The following is an 11,439-nucleotide window of genomic DNA, read 5'->3' as shown; positions in this document are numbered from 1 at the left end:
CAAATGAACAGTCAGAAAATTACTAACAGTTCCACAATAATATTTAATTTCCTTCTCAAAATCAACAGTTTCAAAGATAAAATAACAATTTACAGCTATTTTTTTTTTTTTTTATTTCAGGAAGCCGTGTATTACATCTTGGCATAGGGACTACAGATGAAAACTAGCCTTCTGGCTAACTCTGGCATATTTACAATTGTTTTTGTTCTATTAATATGCACTGTCCCTTGATTAAATAAACTAAACTAAACTAAACTATATTAGACTTTATGCTATCAAATACTATACAATACAATAATGAGATAAATTTACAGAAAGGGATTTCAGCTGAATCTATACAAATCAACATTGTGAGTGCGTGAGTGAGTTTACAGCAAAGTTCTTTTCAAAAATTAAAACATAATCAGATGATTTACCCTATCTGATCAAGAAAAAATGCAACATTTGCTTGAAGAAAACAGCATCAGTGCCATAGAAGCAGCAAAATGTGTCAGTGCATGTCACAAACACAACAAAACAACAGTCTCCACAACTACACTCTGCCAACAGAACGTAAAATACACTTTAATGTAAAATATTGAATGTATTTTTGTCTGCCTATTTAATATGAAATGTATTTAATGTAAATTATTTCATGTATTTGTATTAATATTTAATGTATTATTGTATTATAATTGAATTGTATGTCTGTATGTTCTGCTTTCAGAAACAATGGTTGATAAAATTCATGCCAATTAAGCTAATTTGAATTTGATTTTTGAGAGACAATGAAAGAGTGTGTGTGAAGGATCGCCTCAGAATCAGACACACACATACCACCTGTGTCTGTCTGTCTCTCCCTGTGTGTGTGTGTGTGTGTGTGTGTGTCTGTCTGTATGTGTGTCTTTCTTTCTGTGTCTGTGTGTGTGTTTGTCTCTCTCTCTCTGTGTCTGTCTGTCTGTGTGTGTGTGTGTCTGTCTCTCTCCCTCTGTGTCTCTCTCTCTCTCTCTCTCTCTCTGTGTATCTCTGTGTGTGTCTCTCTCTCTGTGTCTGTCTGTGTGTGTGTGTGTGTGTGTGTGTGTGTGTGTGTCTGTCTGTCTGTCTCTCTCTCTCTGTCTGTCTGTCTCTCTCTCTGTCTGTCTGTCTCTGTGTGTCTGTCTCTCTCTGTGTGTCTGTCTCTCTCTCTCTTTGTCTGTCTCTGTGTGTGTGTGTCTGTCTCTCTCTCTCTGTCCAGGGACCTGTCCACGTGAATGGATGACAGCTTCCTCAGACAGAACAAGTACTGCTGCCCCTTTTTACATAGCATGTCAGTGTTATCCTTAAAAGTCAATTTTTTATCAGTAAGAGACGCTAAGTACTTAAACCTCTCCACAAACTCTACCACCTGGCCCTTGATGGTAGTGGCCTGGGAGGGTGTGGGCTGCCGCCTGAAGTCGATACACATATCCTTTGTTTTAGCAACGTTCAGCTTCAGGAAGGATTTATCACACCACTGTACAAAATCATCGACAATAGGGCCATGAATAACATAAAATAACAGAGTCATCCGCAAATTTTAAAATGTATTTGTTATCATACTCACTCCGACAGGGTCATTTGTGTACAGTATGTAAAGGAGCGGTGAGAGGACACAACCTTAGGGGGAACCTGTGGATGAAGGTAAAACATCTGATAAGTGTCCATTTACCCTGACTCTCTGTGTTCTGTTGGTTAAAAAATCGAGCATCCAGCCCACAACATTAAAATAGCTTGATGATTAAAATATGGGGTTGAATGGTATCAAAAGCCGAAGAGAAATCCACAAATAGGAATCGGGCGTGTGTTTTGCTCCCTTCAAGATGAATAAAAACAAGATTTAAAAGTGTGGCAGTGGCATCCTCCACCCCACGACCAGCTCTATAGGCAAATTGCAGTGGGTCGAGCAATGGCTCTAAGTGAGGGAGAAGTGCTTTCTTCATAAGTCTTTCAAAGGACTTCATCACCAAGGAGGTCAAGGCGACAGGCCTGAAGTCGTTTAGTTCTTTGGGATGTTTAATTTTAGCCACTGGGACAATAGGGTTTATGCGGAACGCTACGTCACCCACCCGGAAAACAGACTAGTCCACTTCCAGTGACAACTTCCGCTGCCCATAGCTAGTCATCTAACAGTCGCTGCGTGACAGTTGGGCTAGCTAGCTGCAATAATTGGGAGCAAAGTTTGGTTACTGGTTAATGAACTTTAGTGAACTTATTATATCTTGTGTTTATTATTTATTTCGGCATGTCTGCAAAACGGGTCCAAGGAAAATGTCACGATTCAAGAGGTTTAACATATATGCAACGGATAAAGCTGAACAGCGATTTTTGCTGTGTCCCTCAATGTGCGGTGTCGGGGAGGTTCAACTCAGCTGTTAGCTTCCACCACTTCCCAAAGACGGAAAACAACGAAAAATATGGACACATAATATAAAAAGAAAGAATTTCATCATTTCCAGAAGCACAACTGTATGCAGCAGACATTTCGTTCCGTCAGATGTCATTCAGGGTGGCCGACGACGTTTGAAAGAGGGGGCTGACTACGCTCAACCTACACCCAGACCAAGTGTGTGGGAGCGGATGGGGAGGAAAGTGGATGGGCCCACTGAAGAAATGGATGTTGCTCCTCTCCTTCAATGCCACAACTATGATGTGAGGCCTGAACCATCAGCTTTGGACCTAGCACAAGAGAAACTCGAGGCGCAGCAAGCTGAGATTGAACAACTTCAAAAGAAGCTGGGGGAAGTGTCGTTACAGCGGTCCTTTTGCTTGGAGAGGTTTTCTGCATCTGATGACCAAATACGGTTTTATACCAGGTAAGTTAATTTGCCCTATAATGTTAGTATTGCATGGTATTGTAGTCTATGTCATATTCTACTACACTATACTAGATTGTTCGGTATAATATGTAGTTATCATTCATATGATAGATATCTGTCATAATACAGTAGAAAATGCTTTGCTTTAGATGGTCATGCATACAATAAATTACTTTTTTCACATTTAGATTTTCAAGCTACCGCCATCTGCAGACATTTTGGAAACTGATTGAACCTGCAACTTGGAGACTCGTTCGTTATGATACCCAGTCAACCATTTCCACCTGCACAGCTGAAGCTTCTGACCAGAGTACTGGCCCTCATCGGAGTTGGAAACCAGCTGGCAAGAAGAACCCAGGCACTGATACACCTCGTCGCCCGGTGGGTAAATTTCACATTATTCAGTGGTGTATAAACAACACTGTAACCTAAAATAATCTATGGTGTATGGAATTCCTAAAACTGGAACTCCCAAATCAAGATAACATTTTCAAATAAATTCTCATTCCTCCCTCTTCCATCCTATACAGAGCCGATGCCTACCACTCATTGATGAGTTCTTCCTCTTCCTTGTAAACCTGTCCTTGGGCCTGAGGGAGATGGATCTCGCTGATCGCTTCAACATCCACCAGTCCACTGTCAGCCGACTCCTCAAGACATGGGGGAACTTTTTGTCCACTGTCTTGGGCGTGGTTGGGATCTGGATGTCTGTTGATGAAGTACGAGCCAAAATGCCAAGTGTGTTTGGCAAGTATTCAGATACTCACGTGATAGTTGATTGCACCAAGATCAGATGTCAAACCCCCTCATCTCCAGTCTTACAGAGTGAGGTATACTCAACGTACAAATCCCACACTACCTTTAAAGGACTAATAGGTATGTCTCCCCATGGCGCTGTCACTTTTGTCTCCTCCTTGTACTCTGGCTCGGTCACTGACAAAGAATTGTTCAAGCAGTGTGGTATTTTCCCTTTACTGGACAAAGACATGGCTGTCATGGTTGATAAGGGTTTTAGGATTGATGACTTAGTGCCCTGCAAAGTGTACCGGCCACCTTTTCTAGTTGGAAAGTCACAGCTCTCAACTGATGAAGTGCATGTCACACAGGGCATAGCACGGTTGAGGGTACACATTGAAAGAATTAATCGCAGAATAAAAGAAAACAAATTATATGACACAGTTGTGCCTCTGACCACTGCAGGAAGCATAAACCAGCTCGTTGCAGTAGCTTGTCTCCTCTGCAACTATCAGAACAAAGCACTGGTCAAGTCTTGGGCCAAGGAACTAGACTGAACACACACACACACACAGGAGTTTGGTAGGAATAATGCAGTAATGCAACATTATCTAAATGTCTGTGATCCAAGTATTCTTTAGTTTCAATACTTTACCTGTCAGAAGTAACAATTACTTTTCTACACATATTTTGTGTGAACAATGTAATGATTGTAAGGACACACACTCCAGCCATCATAAATTGTGTATCACCTACAAACCTTCAATTAAATCATATTGTGTATATTATAAATACCTAACAATAAAAATGAATAATAAAATAATAATAAAGACAAATCGTCTGTCAAAATCTTTCATTCCTAGTGCCATCAGGCTGCTGAACCTCGATGGCAGAATGTGGAATGAATAAAAAACGTAGGCTACTCCCTTTTTCTTGGAGCTTGTGTTGGACTGCACCAAGCTCACAGTGCTGCGCACTGTGTATTGAAGGGCCTGTCAAGGCTACACTACTGTATTATTATTATTGTATTTATTATGATGTATTTATTTATTTTCATATTTTATGGTCCATTGACTATTGCCTGTTGTGTATCTGTGCCACACACTGACTGTCCCTGCTTGGTATGGGTCTGTTTTTGTCTGTTTCTCTTTTCTTGTTTTGTATGCATAATCTGGGTACACCGCTAAACCGAAATTGCCCCTAGGGGATAAATAAAGTTGTCTGATTCTGATTCTGATAACAATAACAAAAGTATAATAATAATAATAAACCAATAAAACCAATAATAAAAATGAATAATAAAATAATAATAACAAAAGTAAACTAATAATAATAATAACTAATAATAAAACTAATAATAAAAATGAATAATAAAATAATAATATTAAAAGTAAACTCATAATAATAATAATAATAACTAATAATAAACTAATGAACTAATAATAAAACTAATAATAAAAGTGAACTTTTTCACATTTTAATAGGGTTGAAATGTGAAAAAGTTCACTTTTGTGGAAGTATTTTGATTTTTTTTTTTTTTTTTTTTTTTTTTTTTTTTTTTGAAGTATTTTGATGTTTCACATATGCCCCTACTGAATGCATTGAAAAAGGCTTTTGGGAAAAGCACTTTTCAGATGAAATTGCCTTGCCTGTATTGTATTATTTCTTTTGATTTTTGATACTGGATACTGATTGTGAACACTGGCTAATAAAAGTTTGCTCGCAGTGAAGCTACGGAGTGTCACCCTTATGATTTGTTTTTTGTGGTTGACAAATTGTGCAGTCATATTTCTATCCCCATGCATGTAACAAAGGTCTTTGATGCAGGTGCAGAGAAAGGCAGAACTGAAGACAAGGGCAGAGAACATTCAGTGGGGTTTACTAGCAGGTTATATTGCTTGACTTCAATCATGTTTATCAAAAGTTACAACACATGAAGATACAAATATAAAGTGAACAGGGACACTTAGAGAAAGCTCAAGAGCTTGTGGGCAGAGCCCATGAACATGTGTACACATTTCTGTATAGTACACTACATCATTTTATCTACAGTGCTTCTGGGACAGGAGTACAGTCAAGAACAATGGGAACGATCCAGAGCAAAATGTAGAGTGGATTTGCTGAAAAAATATGGGGATAGATCCCACTGTTCTGTTGGTATATGAGATAAACATCAAAAACATCAAAATAAAAAAGTCACAAGGGACAGGATGAAGTCTTTATGAAGACTGGGGATGAGGCCTGGGCCGGCTATCCACCCTCCCACCAACTAAGGCCTTTTGGAGATGGCCAGGTACTTTGGCATGTACACATTTAAATAAAACCTATCTACCTTCTCTCTGATAACCGCTGTTATGTTGAAATCAACATAGATCCGCTGCACTAGCATGTCTTCCTGTGCAAAAACTACAAAGTCGCACCATTGCAGGCCAGTGAGCAAGAGTTGCCCCTGTACCTGCCAGTAATACATGTGGCTGTCACAGAGAGCCAAAGAGCCGTACTTCATTTTAAGGTAAGAACAGTCTACATAACTCTTTACATTAGGACATTTGATTTCAACAAGGCCAAATGGTGGCTGTGTGGTTGGATCGAAGACTAGCCCATCGGGTGAGGTTCCTAGCCATGCTGCATCCGGGTGGATTACAAGACCACATGGTCTGTAACTGATGTTCTTCATCTTGCAGTATTTTGTTGCCACGGTGAACTCCATGTCTCTGCCTCTTTTCATCTCAGCCGTCTGCCTTGTTCCTTTCAGGATTCTCTCTGCAAGAGACTCTGCACTCTGATCACCCTTCACAAAACACACCTCTCTGTAGCATGAGGAGGTGAGCCTAACCCTATGGAGCTGATGCCATTGTTGGTCTTCTGCCTGTTCCCTTGTAGACATCTCGATGTTTCTGGCCATGTCAAGTAGAAATGCACTGATCCACTTTTTTCAGGTCCGATACCGATACGAGAATGTGAATATTGGCCGATAACGATACCGATACCTCCGTTTGTTTTTTGTGGCAGGACATACCTCGGCTCTAGGTGCTCGATAAGGCCACGAAATCCAACATTTTCCACCACAGAGTGGTGTTTTTAATGCTAATGACTAAAATGTTAATGACTAGAATGCACACAAATGAAATAGAAATTAACTTAAATTAATTGAGGTAACAAATAAACAACACTTTATTTATTTGTTTATTTAATGATTACATTGTTATATCAATAAAAGGTGAAAATGATATGTTATTAATGATTGAACAAAAAGTAACTTTGTAGAAGTGTATTTGTATGCTTAACCGTGTTGGCTATGGGCTTGAATTTGCATTATTCATATAGGCTAACAGCAGAAACTGATTGTGGATCAGGAAGAGGATCGGTGACGTCGGGCCGATATCCGATACCTGAATTACGTCAATATTGGCATCCGATACCGATACTGGATCAGATCGGTCCCATCTCTAATGTCAAGTGTGACCGTCAAGCTCTTCAGATGGAACTGCTCCTCTTCAGTGCAGACGTGCTCACTGTCGGAGCAAGCCTGTACTCCTCAAGAGTAGGGGTAGGTAGGGGTCTGTCTGTGAGTAGGGGCCCCTTTGAAACTTCAAAATACTTCCACAAAAACTGATTTTTTTTTTTTTTTCACATTTTAACCAAATGTCAAAAAATTCACTTTTCATGGATTTTTTTTCACATTTTAACAAAATGGGAAAAAATTCATTTTTCGTGGAAGTATTTTGAAGTTTCAAAGGGGCCCCTACTGAATGCATTGAAAAAGGCTTTTGGGCCTGAGTCAGCCCGGTCCCTCACTCCCGACAGGAGCAATTGCAAAAATTGAAAATCCCACCACTCATTTAGATAAAATTAGATGAGAAAATAGGGTCCAGCTTGAAAAATACCAAAGTTACCCTTTAAATAAATACTCAAACTCCAGATGACCAGAATATACAAAATACAGTGTTGTTGCTATAAAGATTGGTTGGGGTAGAGCAGTGTTCTTCATTATGCCTTTAGGTGGAGCTCTAGGCTACAATATGTTATGCACCATACAATCACTGCAAGAGACAAGAAAAATAATAGTACAGGGAAATCTTGACTGGAGAAGCCTTGGATACCGTTTCCTGTTGGTTAAACATTTAGATATTTATTCAGTCTATAATATGGTAGCTCAACACTTACAGCTGTCCTGGGCTTATGCCACTGTTGCTCTAGTTCAGTGCAGGCATGGACAGGTGGTACAACCTGCATATTTAGCTGTTAGTAGTAGGAGTAGGTGGCTGTTTGGTAGAGAAGAGCAACAGTGTGGTTGCAAACAGCAGTGCCAGCTTTACAGGAACACCTTTGAAAAATCATCATCACGGGACTGGAATCTCTAAGCACTATCTGTAAAAGGAATATTTTAAAGTGAATGTAAGAACATCAGACACATGACACTGTCCTTATAGCAAAACATAACACCAGATATACCTATTGACTAGCCTGTCCAGCCTGACCCTCCTAAGTCATCAACATTTCTCTCCTGCAGGGGGACTCTCCAAACAAATGTTGATGACATAGGAGGGGCTGGCTGGCCAGGCTACCGATAGATTTCCATTAGGCCTATGCCTAAGCCATTTACAACAATGCAGTTAGCCTAGCGTCGGTCCGACACCAAACCAACAACTTTGAATACTAGTTGAACACAGAGTCTGTTATTTATGAATGATTTATCAAACTTCTCAAAATAGAGGAGATGAAACGTGCTATTTAAATCACATCAACAATAACCAAACCTACAAACTCTGGAGTAGCGAAAACGGTGACAACACACTAAAACTAAAACCCTGGTCGACATGTAAGGGGACTGTAGCCAAAATAAGTTACACGTTTGCAGGTGTGAATAACTTTGGATGGTTTAGGGGTCCTTTCTACTTTGAGAAGTTTGACAGCGTGTTACCACCCTTGATTTTGAACTGATGGTAAACGCGAACAGATGTTATAGGTACTGGTGGTGCTTGCTTACTAAACCATCATCACTACTCTCAGGCTGTGTGGCTTCTCGTTCTTGGCCATCGATCTGTGACAGGCTGCCCTGACGCTAACCTCGCCTGTCTTGCGATCTTTGCTGGACACTGGTGGGAAATAAGAGGGATGACAACAACAGATGGACATAATGTTTGACAAACGTTAACCATGTTCACTAACTACCAGCAGACAGCTAACGTTAGCTAACGTTAGCGAGCAAACTCGCTAACGTCAGGTAACGTAATGAATTTTAGCTAGCTTCCTTTGCTAAAAGTAAACACTTACCCTCATAGTCATTGGATATATGACGACGCGTATAATTTAAATCCTTTATCCATTAAACTCGCGGGGGCGGTCCTGGACGACGAGTTTACAATCCTGTTGACATCTGAAATTGAAATTTTCGGAAGCTCTTGCAAGCAGCGACTATAAAACGATGCCATAGCTGCGATACTGACCATTCCTGGACAGACCGGAAGTGGATAGGTATGTTTTGTAAAAGGCGGAAGTAGTTCCGCATAAACCGTATTGTGCTGTTTTTCCAGCACTTTGGCACCCTCTGCTGATTGATTGACATCTGAAATATGTAAAAGAAGATGGGGCCTAACTGATCAGCACAGGTATGAAGCAAACGGCCACAAATATTGTCAGGTCCAGGGCTCTTCCTGACATTAGTCTTTTTAACCCTCCAATTCTGTTCATTATTTTGACTATAACAAATACTCAGATGAAACGTACTGTCTGTCTGTCTGTGTGTGTGTCTGTCTGTGTGTGTGTCTTTGTGTGTGTGTGTGTGTGTGTGTGTGTGTGTGTGTGTGTGTCTGTCTGACTGTCTGTGTGTCTTTCTCTCTCTCTCTCTGTGTCTCTCTCTGTATCTCTCTGTCTGTCTATCTGTGTGTCTGTCTCTGTGTGTGTGTGTGTCTGTGTCTGTCTCTCTCTCTCTGTCTGCCTGTGTGTCTCTGTCTCTCTCTCTCTGTCTGTCTGTCTCTGTGTGTGTCTGTCTCTCTGTGTCTGTCTGTGTGTGTGTGTGTGTCTGTCTCTCTCTCTGTCATGTTTATGAATTAGCTGAACTAATGCTTCTTAATAAATTATGTTACATGAATGAAGGCTGTATTTTTTTCTCATTTCATCTGATTTCACCTGTTACCTGCTGTGTGTGTGACTTCACATGGGATTTTATAATAAATGCATGACTATACTGCATTGTCTTTTCAAGAGTAGTGCATATCTCATGATGTCAATCATCTAGATTTCTAAATATTTATACCTCCTGTCCGTATAGTAAATCATTTGCTTCAGTTTACAACAGTATTGGTCTTTGATGGCAGAAAAAAAGAAAAAAAAAAACTCGCCTAAAAACATCATATATCTCTGCTAGTTTTTAAATGCACCTGGTATTCCCAAATTGTTGGATATCTCTCTCCATGATTGGGCTTTTATTAATGAGATCACGGTAGGGCTGTAGTCTGGTGTCCAACAGCTCTGCACACAGAGAGAAAGCCACAGTGATGCTTTCCTGTTGATCTATGGTGAAAACAGCAAGCTCGAAAAGTCAACCAGCAATTAAGGCAGCAGTACCATTAGTGCATAAAAATATCAATGAAAATATTGCAAACCAAAGGCAACAATGCCAGTGGTGCCTGAAAATATATATGTCCGTACTGTGGGAAATGATGAAAGCTTTCATAAGAGGGGAGATTATCTCCTATAGGGCCCATCAGAAGAACCCTAGGAGTTATCCCAGCGCATTGCACTTTTAGATGCTCTACATGCAACCTCGAAACTACCAGATACTTATAAAGAGTGAATGTCCTTGCAAACAGAATACAATCTTATCATGTCTCAGTATCCACAATTTTCCTGGGGGAGTTGCTGGGGAAACCATTATCAGCAATTATGTTCCAAACTTCCGGTGCGCCAGCGGAAGTAGTAGTTTAGGCGGAAAAAGATTCGAGCTGGCTGGCGGTAACTGGTGTTTACGTGTGGTAAAGTTTCGTTTCATGGATTTCATGTTGGTTGGATAAAGAAAACGTCTGATTTTTTCGGTCGCGCCATTGGTTCAGGAGTTACGGTACTGAGAAGCTCATATTACAAACATGTGACACACCGGGGACTCTTCTGTGATTGGACGGTAGAATTGTCAGTAGTCCTACGGAGTTACCGTAATGGCAGTAGGGTAAAATCAGTAGGGTAAAACTAACCTGTCTCACGACAGTCTAATCCCAGTGTGTTTCTCCGGTTTCCGGCGTTTTTTCTGTATGTCATAAACGGTCTAGGAGATATCGATATGTAAAGTAGGCATGCCGAATCCTGTCAGCACCGACATCATCGGTTTAACATCTTTGCTGTCTTCCTCGGGCTTCATTAACCTGCGGTCCATCCTGTGGGCTGCAGTAGTAGCACTGTAGCACTGTAGTAGCTCCGGGGTGGCGGAGCTCAGCTCTGAGGTGGCAGAGCTGAGCACAAAGTAGCGAGCTAACTAACGTTGTAAAAGACGAGACCGTAACGTAAACAAATAGCTACTTCCGCGTTCCGCCCGAGTCAACCGGATGTTTCACCCACAACCCCGGAAGCACTCTAGGAAAATTGTGGATAGGTCTAAATAGTTTAAGAACCTTACTGCACCATTTGTGGGAACCCCATTCAGTGCAATATCATCTTTTCTCTCTCCTGTGAGCGCTGTTCTTGCGCGAGCTGATAATTTCGCAAAATATGCGAAATACGCGGGAATTATGCGCCCTTTTGGAAAATAATTGACCCCGCATAATCAGCGACATTTTGGTGATTTATGCGGGAATCGCATATAATAATAATAATATATAATTCCCTTTATTTCAGACCCAGGGGATCCATATCACAATAAAAAGAAAACAGCACAATAACAAAGAAAAGAAACAAG

General features: G+C 40.6%; 1 long non-coding RNA gene across 1 annotated transcript; it reads right to left on the bottom strand.

Annotated features, from left to right (window-relative positions):
* Nucleotides 1-167: 167 nt before the first annotated feature.
* On the bottom strand, nt 168-7,248 carry LOC115376795 (uncharacterized). The gene is made up of 3 exons (XR_003929859.1): nt 7,239-7,248; nt 4,218-4,222; nt 168-245 (listed from the first exon to the last, which is right to left on the bottom strand). It is a non-coding gene; the product is annotated as an uncharacterized LOC115376795 (long non-coding RNA).
* Between the last annotated feature and the right edge of the window lie 4,191 nt (nt 7,249-11,439).

The sequence above is a fragment of the Myripristis murdjan genome, chromosome 18 (genome assembly GCF_902150065.1).
Source record: "Myripristis murdjan chromosome 18, fMyrMur1.1, whole genome shotgun sequence".
NCBI lineage: Eukaryota > Metazoa > Chordata > Actinopteri > Holocentriformes > Holocentridae > Myripristis > Myripristis murdjan.
This window is presented reverse-complemented; position numbering and strand designations above follow the sequence as displayed.